A 21,838-nucleotide genomic window follows, 5' to 3' on the forward strand; every position below is an offset into this window, starting at 1 on the left:
TCTACTGTTTGTACTTTTTATTATGAAAAATCTTTAATAAATATTTGAATGAGAAAAAAAAAAAGGCACTCAAATCACCTTTCTTCCCATACTGATGCTCGGTTTGAACTGCAGGAGATTGTCTTGACCATGTCTACATGCATAAATGCACTGAGTTGCCGCCATGTGATTGGCTGATTAGAAATTAAGTGGTAACATAGTAACATAGTAACATAGTAAACAAGGTTGAAAGAAGACAAGAGTTCATCAGGTTCAGGGAAACCCTACTGTGTTGATCCAGGGAAGGCAAAAACCCCCACCAGGGAGACGACAACCGCCCCACCACAGGGAGAAAACTCCCCCCCGACCCCAATGGCAACCAGAACAATCCCCGGACCAACGTATCACCAGAAATCTAATGCCCATAACTTGTAATATTATATTGTTCAAGAAAAGCATCCAGGCCTCCCTTGTACATATATAATGAATCGGCCATGACAACATCATGTGGCAGAGAGTTCCATAGTCTTACCGTTCGTACAGTAAAGAACCCGCGTCGATGCTGATGATGAAATCTTCTTTCCTCTAGACGTAGAGGATGCCCCCTTGTCATGGTTACAGACCTAGGAGTAAGGAGACCCCTACAAAGATCTCTGTACTGTCCAGTCATATATTTGTACATTGTGATCAGATCGCCCCTAAGACGTCTTTTTTCTAGCGTAAATAACCCCAAGCAGGATAACCTGTCCTGGTCCTGTAACCCACCCATTCCCTTAATGACCTTTGTTGCCCTCCTCTGCACCCGCTCTAGTTCAGCTGTGTCCTTCTTATATACCGGTGCCCAAAACTGTACACAGTATATACCATGTGTGGTCTGACCAGTGATTTATAAAGAGGCAAAACTATGTTCTCATCTTTAGCATCTATACCTCTTTTGATGCACCCCATTATTTTATTAGCCTTGGCAGCTGCTGCCTGGCACTGATCACTAAAGTGGAGTTTACTGTCCACCAATACCCCCAGGTCCTTTTCGGAAGTAGTTTTACCCAGTGTTTTATTATTTAGCACATAACTGTACTTATTATTTCTATGGCCCAAATGCATAACCTTACATTTATCCACATTAAACTTCATTTGCCATTTCACCGCCCAAGCCTCCAGCTTCTCCAAATCCCTCTGTAATATGATATTATCCTCCTCTGTACTGATTACTTTACCCAGTTTAGTATCATCTGCAAAAATGGAGATTCTGCTCTGTAGCCCCTCATAAAGATCATTAATAAAAATATTAAAAAGAAGTGGACCCAACACTGACCCCTGTGGTACCCCACTAGTAACTAAAACCCAATCTGAATAAGTTCCATCAATGACCACCCTCTGTTTTCTATCACACAACCGTGCAGTTGGACAGGTGTACTTAATAAAGTGGCCGGTGAGTGTTTTTGCTTTCCCATGTGAGTTTGCTGATGTTTAACAAGAACCGCTTTCTGGTCAAAACATTTTCCACATTCTGAGCATGAATAGGGATTCTCTGCTGTGTGCAGTCTCTCATGTGACACAAGCTCGGATTTAATTGTCAAGCATTTTGCACATAGTGAACATGAATACTTCTCCCCTGTGTGACTTCTCTGTGTTAACATATCTGAGCTTTTTGTAAACACTTTTCCACATTCACCTCGATTCAACTTTTTTCCTTCCTTCTGATCTGTCCTTGTGGTAACAACCTGTGATGGGTCAGGAGAAGGTTCCTCATGATTAGGGGGATTATATGATAGATCTGTACTGTGACCTCCTGGATGTACAGTAAGGTCCCGGCGGGTTTCTCCTGAGGAGTGCTGCTCCACTTCTTCATCTTCTACTTTATAATCCAGTGATAACATGAAGTCTCCATCAGCCGCATCACTGGGATTCTCTGTTTGAATTAAAAATTAATTTGATAAATCAGTGATTTTTTCCGCCCAACATAAAAAAATGTCTAACTTTCAGGGGGATCATTAGGGAGGAGAACTTGCCATGAGGAAGAATTCTTGACACCTCTGAAACATGTCGGCTAGAGTGGGAGACCAATGTGTTACTATGCCTTGTGTTTTATTGCTACATCAATAACAGCCATGTGTTAGTCCCGGTGTAGCCGGCCGGAATAACTCCCATCCAGATTATACTTGGGTATAGTTTGGCCTAGGCCAGTGTATACTCTGGGGTGTAACATAGCCTAGGCCGGAGTATACCCGAGGGTGTAACATAGCCTAGGCCAAACTATACCCCGGGGTGTAACATAGCCTAGGCCAGACTATACCCCGGGATGTAACATAGCCTAGGCCACAGTATACCCCGGGGAGTAACATAGCCTAGGCCAAACTATACCCTGGGATGTAACATAGCCTATGCCAAACTATACCCTGGGATGTAACATAGACTAGGCCAAACTATACCCTGGGGTGTAACATAGCCTAGGCCAAACTATACCCTGGGATGTAACATAGCCTAGGCCAAACTATACCCTGGGATGTAACATAGCCTAGGCCAAACTATACCCTGGGATGTAACATAGCCTATGCCAAACTATACCCTGGGATGTAACATAGACTAGGCCAAACTATACCCTGGGATGTAACATAGCCTAGGCCAAACTATACCCTGGGGTGTAACATAGCCTAGGCCAAACTATACCCTGGGATGTAACATAGCCTAGGCCAAACTATACCCTGGGATGTAACATAGCCTAGGCCAGACTATACCCCAGGGTGTAACATAGCCTAGGCCAAACTATACCCCGGGGTGTAACATAGCCTAGGCCAAACTATACCCTGGGATGTAACATAGCCTAGGCCAAACTATACCCTGGGATGTAACATAGCCTAGGCCAAACTATACCCCGGGGTGTAACATAGCCTAGGCCGGAGTATACCCGAGGGTGTAACATAGCCTAGGCCAAACTATACCCTGGGGTGTAACATAGCCTATGCCAAACTATACCCTGGGGTGTAACATAGCCTAGGCCAGACTATACCCCGGGGTGTAACATAGCCTAGGCCAGACTATACCCCGGGGTGTAACATAGCCTAGGCCAAACTATACCCCGGGGTGTAACATAGCCTAGGCCATGCTATACCCCGGGGTGTAACATATCCTAGGCCGGAGTATACCCGAGGGTGTAACATAGCCTAGGCCAAACTATACCCCGGGGTGTAACATAGCCTAGGCCAAACTATACCCCGGGGTGTAACATAGCCTAGGCCAGACTATACCCCGGGGTGTAACATAGCCTAGGCCAGACTATACCCCGGGGTGTAACATAGCCTAGGCCAAACTATACCCTGGGGTGTAACATAGCCTAGGCCAAACTATACCCCGGGGTGTAACATAGCCTAGGCCAGACTATACCCCGGGGTGTAACATAGCCTAGGCCAGACTATACCCCGGGGTGTAACATAGCCTAGGCCAGACTATACCCTGGGGTGTAACATAGCCTAGACCAGACTATACCCCAGGGTGTAACATAACCTAGGCCAAACTATACCCCGGGATGTAACATAGCCTAGGCCAAACTATACCCCGGGATGTAACATAGCCTAGGCCAAACTATACCCCGGGATGTAACATAGCCTAGGCCAGACTATACCCTGGGATGTAACATAGCCTAGGCCAAACTATACCCCGGGATGTAACATAGCCTAGGCCAAACTATACCCTGGGATGTAACATAGCCTAGGCCAAACTATAACCCGGGATGTAACATAGCCTAGGCCAAACTATACCCTGGGATGTAACATAGCCTAGGCCAAACTATAACCCGGGATGTAACATAGCCTAGGCCAAACAATACCCCGGGGTGTAACATATCCTAGGCCAAACTATACCCCGGGGTGTAACATAGCCTAGGCCAAACTATACCCCGGGGTGTAACATAGCCTAGGCCAAACTATACCCCGGGGTGTAACATAGCCTAGGCCAGAGTATACCCTGGGGTGTAACATAGCCTAGGCCAGACTATACCCCGGGGTGTAACATAGCCTAGGCCATGCTATACCCCGGGGTGTAACATAGCCTAGATCAAACTATACCCCGGGGGGTAACATAGCCTAGGCCGGAGTATACCTGAGGGTGTAACATAGCCTAGGCCAAACTATACCCCGGGGGGTAACATAGCCTAGGCCAAACTATACCCCAGGGTGTAACATAGCCTAGGCCAGACTATACCCTGGGGTGTAACATAGCCTAGGCCAAACTATACCCCAGGGTGTAACATAGCCTAGGCCATGCTATACCCCGGGGTGTAACATAGCCTAGGCCAAACTATACCCTGGGGTGTAACATAGCCTAGGCCAGACTATACCCCGGGGGGTAACATAGCCTAGGCCAAACTATATCCCGGGGTGTAACATAGCCTAGGCCAAACTATATCCCGGGGTGTAACATAGCCTAGGCCAAACTATATCCCGGGGTGTAACATAGCCTAGGCCAAACTATACCCCGGGGTGTAACATAGCCTAGGCCATGCTATATCCCTCCGGGTCATGGTATTACCTCACTGGTTTTCTCCCTTGTGGCCCAGGACACTGTATACCCCAGGGGATATATTCTATACCGGGGGGGTGTAATATAGCCTAGACCTGAATAAATCCCTCCAAGTCATAATGTTATCATCTCTCTGATTTTCTCACTTTATCTCTAACTGATTGATTTTTTTTTTTTTTGTATCATACTCAGATACACGGCTGCTTCCTCTTGTTGGGAAATACAGTACAGAGCTTACATTGCACTGACAGTAGGTGGCGCTGTCCCATCGGCTTACATTGTGCTGACAGTAGATGGCGCTGTCCCATCAGGTTACATTATACTGACAGTAGGTGGCGCTGTCCCATCAGCTTACATTATACTGACAGTAGGTGGCGCTGTCCCATCAGCTTACATTGCACTGACAGTAGGTGGCGCTGTCCCATCAGCTTACACTGAGCTGACAGTAGGTGGCGCTGTCCCATCAGCTTACATTATACCCACAGTAGGTGGCGCTGTCCCATCAGCTTACATTGCACTGACAGTAGGTGGCGCTGTCCCATCAGCTTACATTGCACTGACAGTAGGTGGCGCTGTCCCATCAGCTTACATTATACTGACAGTAGGTGGAGCTGTCCCATCAGCTTACATTATACTGACAGTAGGTGGAGCTGTCCCATCAGCTTACATTGTACTGACAGTAGGTGGCGCTGTCTCATCAGCTTACATTATACTGACAGTAGGTGGAGCTGTCCCATCAGCTTACATTATACTGACAGTAGGTGGAGCTGTCCCATCAGCTTACATTGTACTGACAGTAGGTGGCGCTGTCCCATCAGCTTACATTATACTGACAGTAGGTGGCGCTGTCCCATCAGCTTACATGGAGCTGACAGTAGATGGCGCTGTCCCATCAGCTTACATTATACTGACAGTAGGTGGCGCTGTCCCATCAGCTTACATTATACTGACAGTAGGTGGCGCTGTCCCATCAGCTTACATTATACTGACAGTAGGTGGCGCTGTCCCATCAGCTTACATTATACTGACAGTAGGTGGCGCTGTCCCATCAGCTTACATTATACTGACAGTAGGTGGCGCTGTCCCATCAGCTCACATTGTACTGACAGTAGGTGGCGCTGTCCCATCAGCTTACATTATACTGACAGTAGGTGGCGCTGTCCCATCAGCTTACATTATACTGACAGTAGGTGGCGCTGTCCCATCAGCTCACATTGTACTGACAGTAGGTGGCGCTGTCCCATCAGCTTACATTGCACTGACAGTAGGTGGCGCTGTCCCATCAGGTTACATTATACTGACAGTAGGTGGCGCTGTCCCATCAGCTTACATTGTACTGACAGTAGGTGGCGCTGTCCCATCAGCTTACATTGCACTGACAGTAGGTGGCGCTGTCCCATCAGGATACATTATACTGACAGTAGGTGGCGCTGTCCCATCAGCTTACATTGTACTGACAGTAGGTGGCGCTGTCCCATCAGCTTACATTATACTGACAGTAGGTGGCGCTGTCCCATCAGCTTACATTGTACTGACAGTAGGTGGCGCTGTCCCATCAGCTTACACTGAGCTGACAGTAGGTGGCGCTGTCCCATCAGCTTACATTATACCCACAGTAGGTGGCGCTGTCCTATCAGCTTACATTATACTGACAGTAGGTGGCGCTGTCCCATCAGCTTACATTATACTGACAGTAGGTGGCGCTGTCCCATCAGCTTACATTGTACTGACAGTAGGTGGCGCTGTCTCATCAGCTTACATTATACTGACAGTAGGTGGCGCTGTCCCATCAGCTTACATGGAGCTGACAGTAGGTGGCGCTGTCCCATCAGCTTACATTATACTGACAGTAGGTGGCGCTGTCCCATCAGCTTACATTATACTGACAGTAGGTGGCGCTGTCCCATCAGCTTACATGGAGCTGACAGTAGGTGGCGCTGTCCCATCAGCTTACATGGAGCTGACAGTAGGTGGCGCTGTCCCATCAGCTTACATTATACTGACAGTAGGTGGCGCTGTCCCATCAGCTTACATTGCACTGACAGTAGGTGGCGCTGTCCCATCAGCTTACATTGTACTGACAGTAGGTGGCGCTGTCCCATCAGCTTACATTATACTGACAGTAGGTGGCGCTGTCCTATCAGCTTACATTGCACTGACAGTAGGTGGCGCTGTCCCATCAGCTTACATTGTACTGACAGTAGGTGGCGCTGTCCCATCAGCTTACATTGCACTGACAGTAGGTGGCGCTGTCCCATCAGCTTACATTGCACTGACAGTAGGTGGCGCTGTCCCATCAGCTTACATGGAGCTGACAGTAGGTGGCGCTGTCTCATCAGCTTACATTGCAAGAGTAAGGCCGGGTTTACATATGTCCGGCGGTGCGGCGGCGTTTCCATCCGGCGCAGGAGAAAAGCGCCGGAGGGAAACGCATCTTTGAACTGATCACATTGTTTTCAATGGGATCGTTCAAAATGTGCGGCGTGAACTAGTGGCCGCCGCATCGCCGGACCGTCGGTGCGTTAGGACGCATCTTGCAGCGTCGTGGCGGACTGCCGCTCCGGTGATGCGGCGCCGCACCAATACAATCGAATAGAGCGCCGGATGCCTCGCCGGGCAGGACGCATGCTGTTCGGCTCTGGCATCCGGCGTTCAGGCAAATAGTACACAAAATAAACATATATCTCCCCCTGTGTGCTCTCCCCCTCCCCTATAGTCCCCCCTTGGTCCCCCAGTAGTATATCACCCCCCCCCCTGTTTCTCCTCCAGTAGTATATAGCCCCCCTGTTGCCCCCCCAGTAATATTTAGCTTCCCTGTGTGCTCTCCCCCAATTAGTATACAGCATTGCTGTGCGCTCTCCCCCAATAGTATATAGCCCCCCATGTGCGCTCTCCCCCTCCCATATAGCCCCCCTGTGCGCTCTCCCCCTCCCATATAGCCCCCCTGTGAGCTCCCCCAATTTAGTATATAGCCCCCGTGCGCTCCCCCGCAAATCCCATTGAAAATGACAGGAAAACATACTGGGGAAAAAAATTTCAACTGATGAGCGCAACTTGTGACAACTGATGACAACTGATGGAAACTGATGGCAACTGATGGTTTTTAATGAAAAGACGGATAGAAAAACTGATGACAACTGATGCATTTTTGGCATCAGTTGTGACATCAGTTGTGGTCAGTTTTTAGGCAAAAAACGCAACTGATGCCAACTGATATATGTAAACCCAGCCTAAATGGGACAATGGAAAATTTACACATGATAAAGCTAATAAAAAAAATTGTAGCTACTAAAAATTCCCGCCCCCTCTCATTGCAAACACTGAAAAAAGCGCAAAATAAATAAATAAATGTCCCCGATGTGATTAGACTTGTAGGATTTCCATCAGTTACATGGAGCTTCTCACTTATCTCAGCAGACAAACCCGAATCCCTAATAACATGTTGAAAAATTAAAAGGGGTACTCCACTCATACATAACTTCTGATAAGTTGCTGCCCATAGTGAGACTAAAATTTCATTCCATACTTGTTATTATCTATTCTGACTCCTTCCCTCAGTTCTCAGCTGCTGCTTTCTGCTAAAGACAAAGAAATCTGTGTGTGAGCCTTTCTCTCTGTCTTCCCCTCCTCCCCACTCCCTTCTGAGACGGCTGATGTAAAGAAGTCCCTGGCAGGCTTTATCTGCAACACTGTAGCTTCTTGTTAATGCCAGGAGGATTAATTACAGTGAATTCATCAGCAACTTGACATCAGAATAACCCTCCCAACATAACACAGATGCTACAATGTTGCAGATACAGCCAGCCAGGGACTTGTTCACATCAGTCATCTCAGAAGGGAGGGGGGGGGGGGGGAACGGAGAGAAAAGCTCACACACAGATTTATTTGTCTTCAGCAGAAAGCAGCAGCTGAGAACTGGGGGAAGGAGACTGAATAAATAACAACATGTATGGAAGGAATTGTTAGTCTCATCATGGATAGACATTCTTGTGTCCATCACTCACTGCTTCAGGGGGGGGGGGGGCTGAAGGGTTACTGTAATGTAGCTGTAAGGTGGAGCCCCCCCTTATATCCCGGTCACCTCCCTCACTATACTGCACTATACATATATACACAGGGGGGGGGCCTGAAGGGTTACTGTAATGTAGCTGTAAGGTGGAGCCCCCCCCTTATATCCCTGTCACCTCCCTCACTATACTGCACTATACATATATACACAGGGGGGGGGCTGAAGGGTTACTGTAATGTAGCTGTAAGGTGGAGCCCCCCGTATATCCCTGTCACCTCCCTCACTATACTGCACTATACATATATACAGGGGGGGGGGGGGGCTGAAGGGTTACTGTAATATAGCTGTAAGGTGGAGCCCCCCCTTATATCCCTGTCACCTCCCTCACTATACTGCACTATACATATATACACAGGGGGTCACCGGGGCCTGAAGGGTTACTGTAATGTAGCTGTAAGGTGGAGCCCCCCCTTATATCCCTGTCACCTCCCTCACTATACTGCACTATACATATATACACAGGGGGGGGGGGGGCTGAAGGGTTACTGTAATGTAGCTGTAAGGTGGAGCCCCCCCTTATATCCCTGTCACCTCCCTCACTATACTGCACTATACATATATACACAGGGGGTCACCGGGGCCTGAAGGGTTACTGTAATGTAGCTGTAAGGTGGAGCCCCCCCCTTATATCCCTGTCACCCCCCTCACTATACTGCACTATACATATATACACAGGGGGAGGGGGCCTGAAGGGTTACTGTAATGTAGCTGTAAGGTGGAGCCCCCCCTTATATCCCTGTCACCTCCCTCACTATACATATATACACAGGGGGGGGGGGGCTGAAGGGTTACTGTAATGTAGCTGTAAGGTGGAGCCCCCCCTTATATCCCTGTCACCCCCCTCACTATACTGCACTATACATATATACACAGGGGGGGGGGGGCCTGAAGGGTTACTGTAATGTAGCTGTAAGGTGGAGCTCCCCCTTATATCCCTGTCACCTCCCTCACTATACTGCACTATACATATATACACAGGGGGGGGGGGCTGAAGGGTTACTGTAATGTAGCTGTAAGGTGGAGCCCCCCTTATATCCCTGTCACCTCCCTCACTATACTGCACTATACATATATACACAGGGGGGGGGCCTGAAGGGTTACTGTAATGTAGCTGTAAGGTGGAGCCCCCCCTTATATCCCGGTCACCTCCCTCACTATACTGCACTATACATATATACACAGGGGGGGGGGGGGGCTGAAGGGTTACTGTAATGTAGCTGTAAGGTGGAGCCCCCCCTTATATCCCTGTCACCTCCCTCACTATACTGCACTATACATATATACACAGGGGGGGGGGGGGGCGGAAGGGTTACTGTAATGTAGCTGTAAGGTGGAGCCCCCCCTTATGTCCCTGTCACCTCCCTCACTATACTGCACTATACATATATACACAGGGGGTCACCGGGGCTGAAGGGTTACTGTAATGTAGCTGTAAGGTGGAGCCCCCCCTTATATCCCTGTAACCTCCCTCACTATACTGCACTATACATATATACACAGGGGGGGGGGGGGGGGCTGAAGGGTTACTGTAATGTAGCTGTAAGGTGGAGCCCCCCTTATATCCCTGTCACCTCCCTCACTATACTGCACTGTACATATATACACAGGGGGGGGGGGGCCTGAAGGGTTACTGTAATGTAGCTGTAAGGTGGAGCCCCCCTTATATCCCTGTCACCTCCCTCACTATACTGCACTATACATATATACACAGGGGGGGGGGGGGCCTGAAGGGTTACTGTAATGTAGCTGTAAGGTGGAGCCCCCCTTATATCCCTGTCACCTCCCGCACTATACTGCACTATACATATATACACAGGGGGTCACCGGGGCCTGAAGGGTTACTGTAATGTAGCTGTAAGGTGGAGCCCCCCCTTATATCCCTGTCACCTCCCTCACTAATACTGCACTATACATATATACACAGGGGGGGGGGGGGGGCCTGAAGGGTTACTGTAATGTAGCTGTAAGGTGGAGCCCCCCCTTATATCCCTGTCACCTCCCTCACTATACTGCACTATACATATATACACAGGGGGGGGGGGCTGAAGGGTTACTGTAATGTAGCTGTAAGGTGGAGCCCCCCCTTATATCCCTGTCACCTCCCTCACTATACTGCACTATACATATATACACAGGGGGGGGGGGGGGGGGGGGGGGGGGGGGGGGGGGGGGGGGGGGGCTGAGGGGTTACTGTAATGTAGCTGTAAGGTGGAGCCCCCCCTTATATCCCTGTCCACCTCCCTCACTATACTGCACTATACATATATACACAGGTGGGGGGGGCTGAAGGGTTACTGTAATGTAGCTGTAAGGTGGAGCCCCCCCTTATATCCCTGTCACCTCCCTCACTATACTGCACTGTACATATATACACAGGGGGGGGGGCTGAAGGGTTACTGTAATGTAGCTGTAAGGTGGAGCCCCCCCTTGTGTGCCCAAGCGGCACTGGCGTCACAACATAATATCACAGCGTCCGGCTACATCTCGGCCAACCACCATAGAGCTCTACCATCTGGCAAGTGACCGTTCGTGCCTCAGCCATAACACTGCGGGGGTTAACCAGCACACTCAGTATATAGTGTATGCCTCCTGCTCAGTATATAGTGTAATGCCTCCTGCCTCAGTATATAGCGTATGCCTCCTGCTCAGTATATAGCGTATGCCTCCTGCTCAGTATATAGCGTATGCCTCCTGCTCAGTATATAGCGTATGCCTCCTGCTCAGTATATAGCGTATGCCTCCTGCTCAGTATATAGTGTATACCTCCTGCCCAGTATATAGTGTATGCCTCTCCCCACACACCACCACCATCTCTCTCCACACACCACCATCTCCCCACACACCACCACCATCTCTCTCCACACACCACCACCATCTCTCCCCACACACCACCACCATCTCTCCCCACACACCACCACCATCTCTCCACACACCACCATCTCTCCCCACACACCACCATCTCTCCCCACACACCACCATCATCTCTCCCCACACACCACCACCATCTCTCCCCACACACCACCACCATCTCCCCACACACCATCACCATCTCTCCCCACACACCACCACCATCTCTCCCCACACACCACCATCTCTCCACACACACCACCACCATCTCCCCACACACCACCATCTCTCCCCACACACACCACCATCTCCCCACACACCACCACCATCTCTCCACACACACCACCACCATCTCTCCCCACACACCACCACCATCTCCTCACACACCACCAACTCCCCACACACCACCACCATCTCTCCCCACACACCACCACCATCTCCCCACACACCACCACCATCTCTCCCCACACACCACCATCATCTCTCCACACACCACCACCATCTCTCCCCACACACCACCACCCTCTCCCCACACACCACCACCATCTCTCCCCACACACCACCACCATCTCTCCCCACACACCACCACCATCTCTCCCCACACACCACCACCATCTCCTCACACACCACCACCATCTCCTCACACACCACCACCATCGCTCCCCACACACCACCACCATCGCTCCCCACACACCACCACCATCGCTCCCCACACACCACCACCATCTCCCCACACACCACCACCATCTCTCCCCACACACCACCATCTCTCCACACACCACCATCATCTCTCCACACACCACCACCCTCTCCCCACACACCACCACCATCTCTCCCCACACACCACCACCATCTCTCCCCACACACCACCACCATCTCTCCCCACACACCACCACCATCTCCTCACACACCACCACCATCTCTCCACACAAAGCACAAGAACCCATTTAAGGCTGTCAGTCTTAACTGTATGTAACTGGACTGTACAAGTGCTATAAGTTTACCAGTAGTTATAGTTACACCGCCAGAGAGTAACCTGTTCTTGTGGAAGCCCCCGTGCCCACCTGAGACTGTGAGTAAGGTTGCTCTCCCCATATGCCGGACATGTCTCTCTCTCTCTTCCGTACAGCTCTCCCCATATGCCGGACATGTCTCTCTCTCTCTTCCGTACAGCTCTCCCCATATGCCGGACATGTCTCTCTCTCTCTTCCGTACAGCTCTCCCCATATGCCGGACATGTCTCTCTCTCTCTTCCGTACAGCTCTCCCCATATGCCGGACATGTCTCTCTCTCTCTTCCGTACAGCTCTCCCCATATGCCGGACATTTCTGTCTCTCTCTCTCTTCCGTACAGCTCTCCCCATATGCCGGACATGTCTCTCTCTCGTACAGCTCTCCCCATATGCCGGACATTTCTCTCTCTCTCTTCCGTACAGCTCTCCCCATATGCCGGACATGTCTCTCTCCTCGTACAGCTCTCCCCATATGCCGGACATTCTCTCTCTCTCTTCCGTACAGCTCTCCCCATATGCCGGACATTTCTCTCTCTCGTACAGCTCTCCCATATGCCGGACATTTCTCTTCCGTACAGCTCTCCCCATATGCCGGACATTTCTCTCTCGTACAGCTCTCCCCATATGCCGGACATTTCTCTTCCGTACAGCTCTCCCCATATGCCGGACATTTCTCTCTCGTACAGCTCTCCCCATATGCCGGGCATTTCTCTCTCTTCCGTACAGCTCTCCCCATATGCCGGACATTTCTCTCTCCCGTACAGCTCTCCCCATATGCCGGACATTTCTCTCTCTCTTCCGTACAGCTCTCCCCATATGCCGGACATTTCTCTCCCGTACAGCTCTCCCCATATGCCGGACATATCTCTCTCGTACAGCTCTCCCCATATGCCGGACATTTCTCTCTCGTACAGCTCTCCCCATATGCCGGACATTTCTCTCTCTCTCTTCCGTACAGCTCTCCCCATATGCCGGACATTTCTCTCTCTCTCTCTTGTACAACTCTCCCCATATGCCGGACATGTCTCTCTCTCGTACAACTCTCCCCATATGCCGGACATGTCTCTCTTCCGTACAGCTCTCCCCATATGCCGGACATTTCTCTCTCTCTCTTCCGTACAGCTCTCCCCATATGCCGGACATGTCCTCTCTCTCTCTTCCGTACAGCTCTCCCCATATGCCGGACATTTCTCTCTCTCTCTTCCGTACAGCTCTCCCCATATGCCGGACATGTCTCTCTCTCTCTTCCGTACAGCTCTCCCCATATGCCGGACATTTCTGTCTCTCTCTCTCTTCCGTACAGCTCTCCCCATATGCCGGACATTTCTCTCTCTCGTACAGCTCTCCCCATATGCCGGACATGTCTCTCTCTCGTACAGCTCTCCCCATATGCCGGACATTTCTCTCTCTCTCTTCCGTACAGCTCTCCCCATATGCCGGACATGTCTCTCTCTCGTACAGCTCTCCCCATATGCCGGACATTTCTCTCTCTCTCTTCCGTACAGCTCTCCCCATATGCCGGACATTTCTCTCTCTCGTCCAGCTCTCCCATATGCCGGACATTTCTCTTCCGTACAGCTCTCCCCATATGCCGGACATTTCTCTCTCGTACAGCTCTCCCCATATGCCGGACATTTCTCTTCCGTACAGCTCTCCCCATATGCCGGACATTTCTCTCTCGTACAGCTCTCCCCATATGCCGGGCATTTCTCTCTCTTCCGTACAGCTCTCCCCATATGCCGGACATTTCTCTCTCGTACAGCTCTCCCCATATGCCGGACATTTCTTTCTCGTACAGCTCTCCCCATATGCCGGACATTTCTCTCTCTCTCTTGTACAGCTCTCCCCATATGCTGGACATGTCTCTCTCTCGTACAACTCTCCCCATATGCCGGACATGTCTCTCTTCCGTACAGCTCTCCCCATATGCCGGACATTTCTCTCTCTCTCTTCCGTACAGCTCTCCCCATATGCCGGACATTTCTGTCTCTCTCTCTTCCGTACAGCTCTCCCCATATGCCGGACATTTCTCTCTCTCTCTTCCGTACAGCTCTCCCCATATGCCGGACATTTCTGTCTCTCTCTCTTCCGTACAGCTCTCCCCATATGCCGGACATTTCTGTCTCTCTCTCTTCCGTACAGCTCTCCCTATATGCCGGACATTTCTCTCTCTCTCTTCCGTACAGCTCTCCCCATATGCCGGACACCTCTCTCTCTTCCTTACAGCTCTCCCCATATGCCGGACATTTCTCTCTCTCTCTGTTCCGTATAGCTCTCCCCATATGCCGGACATTTCTCTCTCGTACAGCTCTCCCCATATGCCGGACATTTCTCTCTCGTACAGCTCTCCCCATATGCCGGACATTTTTCTCCCGTACAGCTCTCCCCATATGCCGGACATTTCTCTCTCGTACAGCTCTCCCCATATGCCGGACATTTCTCTCTCGTACAGCTCTCCCAATATGCCGGACATTTCTCTCTATCTCGTACAGCTCTCCCCATATGCCGGACATTTCTTTCTCTCTCTCTCTCTCGTACAGCTCTCCCCATATGCCGGACATTTCTCTCTCTCTTCCGTACAGCTCTCCCCATATGCCGGACATTTCTCTCTATCTCGTACAGCTCTCCCCATATGCCGGACATTTCTTTCTCTCTCTCTCTCTCTCTCTCTCTCTCGTACAGCTCTCCCCATATGCCGGCCATTTCTCTCTCTCTCTCTCTCTCGTACAGCTCTCCCCATATGCCGGACTTTTCTCTCTGCCCCGTACAGCTCTCCCTATATGCCGGACATTTCTCTCTCTCTCTTCCGTACAGCTCTCCCCATATGCCGGACATTTCTCTCCCGTACAGCTCTCCCTATATGCAGGACATTTCTCTTCCGTACAGCTCTCCCCATATGCAGGACATTTCTCTCTCTCTTCCGTACAGCTCTCCCCATATGCAGGACATTTCTCTTCCGTACAGCTCTCCCCATATGCCGGACATTTCTCTCTCGTACAGCTCTCCCCATATGCCGGGCATTTCTCTCTCTCTCTTCCGTACAGCTCTCCCTATATGCCGGACATTTCTCTCTCTCTCTTCCGTACAGCTCTCCCCATATGCCAGACATTTTTCTCTCTCTCTCTCTCTCTCTCTCTTTCGTACAGCTCTCCCCATATGCCGGACATTTCTCTCTCGTACAGCTCCCCCAATATGCAGGACATTTCTCTCTCTCTTCCGTACAGCTCTCCCCATATGCCGGACATTTCTCTCTCTCTCTCTTCCGTACAGCTCTCCCCATATGCCGGACATTTCTCTCTCTCTCTCTTCCGTACAGCTCTCCCCATATGCCGGACACCTCTCTCTCTTCCGTACAGATCTCCCCATATGCCAGACATTTCTCTCTCTCTCTCTTCCGTACAGCTCTCCCCATATGCCGGACACCTCTCTCTCTTCCGTACAGCTCTCCCCATATGCCGGACATTTTTCTCCCGTACAGCTCTCCCCATATGCCGTACATTTCTCTCTCGTACAGCTCTCCCCATATGCCGGACATTTCTCTCTCGTACAGCTCTCCCCATATGCCGGACATTTCTCTCTCGTACAGCTCTCCCTATATGCAGGACATTTCTCTCTCTCTTCCGTACAGCTCTCCCCATATGCCGGACATTTCTCTCTCTATCTCGTACAGCTCTCCCCATATGCCGGCCATTTCTCTCTCTCTCTCCCGTACAGCTCTCCCCATATGCCGGACATTTCTCTCTCTTCCGTACAGCTGTCCCCATATGCCGGCCATTTCTCTCTCTCTCTCCCGTACAGCTCTCCCCATATGCCGGACATTTCTCTCTCTATCTCGTACAGCTCTCCCCATATGCCGGACATTTCTTTCTCTCTCTCTCTCTCTCTCTCTCTCGTACAGCTCTCCCCATATGCCGGCCATTTCTCTCTCTCTCTCTCGTACAGCTCTCCCCATATGCCGGCCATTTCTCTCTCTCTTCCGTACAGCTGTCCCCATATGCCGGCCATTTCTCTCTCTCTCTTCCGTACAGCTCTCCCCATATGCCGGACATGTCTCTCTCTCTTCCGTACAGCTCTCCCCATATGCCGGACTTTTCTCTCTGCCCCGTACAGCTCTCCCTATATGCCGGACATTTCTCTCTCTCTCTCTCTTCCGTACAGCTCTCCCCATATGCCGGACATTTCTCTCCCGTACAGCTCTCCCCATATGCTGGACATTTCTCTTCCGTACAGCTCTCCCCATATGCCGGACATTTCTGTCTCTCTCTCTTCCGTACAGCTCTCCCCATATGCCGGACATTTCTCTCTCTTCCGTACAGCTCTCCCCATATGCCGGACATTTCTGTCTCTCTCTCTTCCGTACAGCTCTCTCCATATGCCGGACATGTCTCTCTCTTCCGTACAGCTCTCCCCATATGCAGGACATTTCTCTTCCGTACAGCTCTCCCATATGCCGGACATGTCTCTCTCTCTTCCGTACAGCTCTCCCCATATGCCGGACATTTCTCTCTCTTCCGTACAGCTCTCCCCATATGCCGGACATTTCTCTCTCTCTTCCGTACAGCTCTCCCCATATGCCGGACATTTCTCTCTTTTCCGCACAGCTCTCCCCATATGCCGGACATTTCTCTCTTTTCCGCACAGCTCTCCCCATATGCCGGACATTTCTCTCTTTTCCGCACAGCTCTCCCCATATGCCGGACATTTCTCTCTCTTCCGTACAGCTCTCCCATATGCCGGACATTTCTGTCTCTCTCTCTTCCGTACAGCTCTCCCCATATGCCGGACATTTCTCTCTCTTCCGTACAGCTCTCCCCATATGCAGGACATTTCTGTCTCTCTCTCTTCCGTACAGCTCTCTCCATATGCCGGACATTTCTGTCTCTCTCTCTTCCGTACAGCTCTCCCCATATGCAGGACATTTCTCTTCCGTACAGCTCTCCCCATATGCCGGACATGTCTCTCTCTCTTCCGTACAGCTCTCCCCATATGCAGGACATTTCTCTCTTTTCCGCACAGCTCTCCCCATATGCCGGACATTTCTCTCTCTTCCGTACAGCTCTCCCCATATGCCGGACATTTCTGTCTCTCTCTCTCTTCCGTACAGCTCTCCCCATATGCCGGACATTTCTCTCTCTTCCGTACAGCTCTCCCCATATGCCGGACATTTCTGTCTCTCTCTCTTCCGTACAGCTCTCCCCATATGCCGGACATTTCTCTCTTTTCCGCACAGCTCTCCCCATATGCCAGACATTTCTCTCTCTCTCTCTCTCTCTCTCTTCCGTACAGCTCTCCCCATATGCCGGACATTTCTCTCTCTTCAGTACAGCTCTCCTCATATGCCAGACATTTCTCTCTCTCTCTTCCGTACAGCTCTCCCCATATGCCGGACATTTCTCTCTTTTCCGCACAGCTCTCCCCATATGCCAGACATTTCTCTCTCCTCTCTCTCTCTCTTCCGTACAGCTCTCCCCATATGCCGGACATTTCTCTCTCTTCCGTACAGCTCTCCCCATATGCCGGACATTTGTCTCTCTCTCTCTCCGTACAGCTCTCCCCATATGCCGGACATTTCTCTCTTTTCCGCACAGCTCTCCCCATATGCCGGACATTTCTCTCTCCCGTACAGCTCTTCCCCATATGCCGGACATTTCTCTTTCTCTCTCTCTCTCATACAGCTCTCCCCATATGCCGGACATTCTCTCTCTCTTCGGCATACTACGCAACCAGCTTCCACATACAGTGACCAACATACTGTAAGTAGTGAGACCCCTAGAGGCCACATCTGCATATACATACTGTAAGTAGTGAGACCCCTAGGCCACATCACATATCTACTGTATATGAGACCCCTAGAGGCCACACACATCATATACTCTACTGTAAGTAGTGGACCCCTAGAGGCCACATAACTGCATAACATACTGTAAGTAGTGAGACCCCTAGAGGCCACATACTGCATATACATACTGTAAGTAGTGAGACCCCTAGAGGCCACATACAGCATATACATACTGTAGTAGTGAGACCCCTAGAGGCCACACACAGCATATACATACTGTAAGTAGTGAGACCCCTAGAGGCCACATACTGCATATACATACTGTAAGTAGTGAGACCCCTAGAGGCCACATACAGCATATACATACTGTAAGTAGTGAGACCCCTAGAGGCCACACACAGCATATACATACTGTAAGTAGTGAGACCCCTAGAGGCCACACACAGCATATACATACTGTAAGTAGTGAGACCCCTAGAGGCCACATACTGCATATACATACTGTAAGTAGTGAGACCCCTAGAGGCCACATACAGCATATACATACTGTAAGTAGTGAGACCCCTAGAGGCCACACACAGCATATACATACTGTAAGTAGTGAGACCCCTAGAGGCCACACACAGCATATACATACTGTAAGTAGTGAGACCCCTAGAGGCACACACAGCATATACATACTTCTACATAGCACACCAAATAAAACTAAGCGGAAAAGCAACATGCACACCGCAAAAAGCCTCAAAAACTGATTTATACTTAAAACATGAGAAACAAGTCAGGGAAGAAAAGAAAAAGTCTGTGGAAAATAGAAAAACATATTTATAGGTAAAACATTGTCTTTATTTGGTCAAAGTGTTAAATCCTGTATAAATATTTATATAGTATCCCGGAGCCTGTGGTCACACAGAGTCCAGGATACCGTATGGGGAGAAGCATATTATAATAATAGGCGGATTGATCTCCTCTTCCTCATCCCTCCTTAGCTTCAGTCTCTTCCCTCTTCCTCCTGTGACTTTTGCCTCTGCTGTCACTTTGCTTCAGTCTCTCCTCCCTCCTCTTCTCCTCTTCCTCCTGTGACTTTTGCCTCTGCTGTCACTGTGCTTCAGTCTCTTCCTCCTCCCTCCCTCTTCCTCCCTCCCTCTTCCTCCCTCCTCTTCTCCCTCTTCCTCCTGTGACTTTTGCCTCCGCTGTCACTCTTCTCCCTCCTCTTCCTCCTCCTCCTGTGACTTTTGCCTCTGCTGTCACTTTGCTTTAGTCTCTTCCTCTCTTCTTACAGATTTCTCTCCTGTCTCCTCTCCTTATACATCTCTCTCCTCTCCTGTCACCGCCTCCTCACTCCTTTCCTCATGGACTTTGTATCCCGGATCTCTCTAGGAGCTTACCCTCTCGAGCACGACAATCACTATATACAGTCTCTTAACTTTGTGGATTTCAAATGTAATTTCTTTGTAAATGGTTTTCCATATAACGAATGTCATGACCGCTTCTTTGCTTCGTGAACTCTCTGATGAGAAACAAGTTGTGATTTTTGTATAAAAAATACCCCACACTCTGAACATGAATAGGGCTTCTCTCTTATGTGAATTATCTGATGTCTAATAAGACTTGATTTACATGTAAAACCTCTCCACATTCTGGACATAAATGTGGTTTCTCTCCTGTGTGAGTCTTTCATGTATAACCAGATGATCTTTACTTTTAAAACATTTATCACATTTTGAACAAGAATAGGGCTTCTCATCTGTGTGAATTATTTCATGTCCTGACAAGACATGATTTAGTTGTAAAACATTTCCTACATTCCTAAGCATGAAAATGGCTTCTCGCCTGTGTGAATTCGCTCATGTTTAACCAGTTGAGCTTTACTTGTAAAAACACTTCCCACATTCTGAGCATGAGTACGGCTTCTCTCCTGTGTGAGTTCTCTCATGCGTAACCAGATGAAATTTACGTTTAAAACATTTCCCACATTCTAAACATGAATATGGCTTCTTTCTGTGTGAGTTCTCTTATGTGTACCAGATCATCTTCATCTGTAAAACATTTTCCACCATTCTGAACATGAAAATGGCTCTCCTAATTTGTGACTTCTTTCATGTATAAGAAGATTGATTTCCTTGTAAAACATTTTCCACATTCCGAACATGAAAATGGCTTCTTCCTTTATGGCATTCCTCATGCAAAATAAGACTTGACGTATTTGCAAAACATTCTCCACACTCTAAACATGTGTGAATTCTCCTATGTCTAACAAGATGAGATTCATCTGCAAAGCATTTTCCACATTCTAAACATGAATATGCTTTTCTACTGTGTGACTTTTCTCATGTGTATCAAGACTTGATTTAAATGTAAAACATTTTCCACATTCAGAACAAGAATACAGCTTTCCTTCTGTGTGACTTCTCTCATGATTAAGAAGATATTTTTATTTCTAAAACTTTTCCCACATTCAGAACAAGAATATGGCTTCTCTTCTGTATGACTTCCCTCGTGCATAACAAAATCTGATTTATTTGTAAAACATTTCCCACATTCAGTACATGAATATGGTTTCTCTCCTAAGTGAATCTTCTCATGCTTAACAAGACTTGATTTATCTGAAAAACATTTCCCACATTCAGAACATAAATATGGTTTATCTTCTGTGTGGCTTCTCTCATGCTTAACAAGAGTCAATTTATCTGTGAAACCTTTCCCACATTCTGAACTTGAATACAGCTTATCTCCTGTGCGATTTCTCTCATATGTAACAAGATGTGATTTGTTTGCAAAACTTTTCCCACATTCTGAAAATGAATATGGCTTCTCTCTTGTGTGAGTTTTCTCATGTTTGACAAGATTGAATCTAGTTGCAAAATATTTTCCACACTCCGAACATGAATGTTGGTTCTTGTGACTTTTCTCGTGCATATCAAGACGATTTTCAGATGTAAAACATTTCCCACATTCAGAACATTTATATGCTTGTGTTCCTATGTGAGTTTGCTGATGTTTTAACAAGAAGCGCTTTCTGTGCAAACGTTCTCCACATTGTGAGCATGAGTATGGATACTCTGCTGAGTGCAGTCTCTCATGTGACACAAGCTCGGATTTATTTGTGAAGCATTTTGCACATACTGAACATGAATATGGCTTCTCTCCTGTGTGACTTCTCTGTGTTAACATATCTGAACTTTTTGTACCATGATACAACATTTTCCCTTCTTTCTGATCTGTTGTTGTGGTAACAACCTGTGATGGGTCAGGATTCGGGGGATTATATGATAGATCTGTCCTGTGACCTCCTGGATGTACAGTAAGGTCCCGGCGGGTTTCTCCTGAGGAGTGTTGCTCCACTTCTTCATCTTCTACTTTATAATCCAGTAATCGCATGAAGTCTCCATCAGCCGCATCACTGGGATTCTCTGTGTGGATTAAAAATTGAATTGATAAATCTTTTTTTTTTAACCTACAGCACTGACAGATGTCTAACATTCAGGGGGTTCAGGCTGGAGTGGGGAGCAGTGTTACCGTGCCTCGTGCTTTTTGCTACATGTGTGAGTCCGGCTACGGGTGCTGGATGCTGGGCACTGCCTCAGGAGTACAGAGGAGGGAACCCAACCTCACAATCGAGGTTCATTACAAAAAC

At 49.0% G+C, this 21,838-nt stretch overlaps 1 pseudogene; it reads right to left on the minus strand.

The window, feature by feature from the left end:
* Nucleotides 1-21,582, minus strand: part of LOC138774744 (zinc finger protein 585A-like) — a 30,760-nt pseudogene extending 9,178 nt beyond the window's left edge.
* Between the last annotated feature and the right edge of the window lie 256 nt (nt 21,583-21,838).

Source organism: Dendropsophus ebraccatus, unplaced genomic scaffold (genome assembly GCF_027789765.1).
Source record: "Dendropsophus ebraccatus isolate aDenEbr1 unplaced genomic scaffold, aDenEbr1.pat pat_scaffold_1083_ctg1, whole genome shotgun sequence".
Lineage (NCBI taxonomy): Eukaryota > Metazoa > Chordata > Amphibia > Anura > Hylidae > Dendropsophus > Dendropsophus ebraccatus.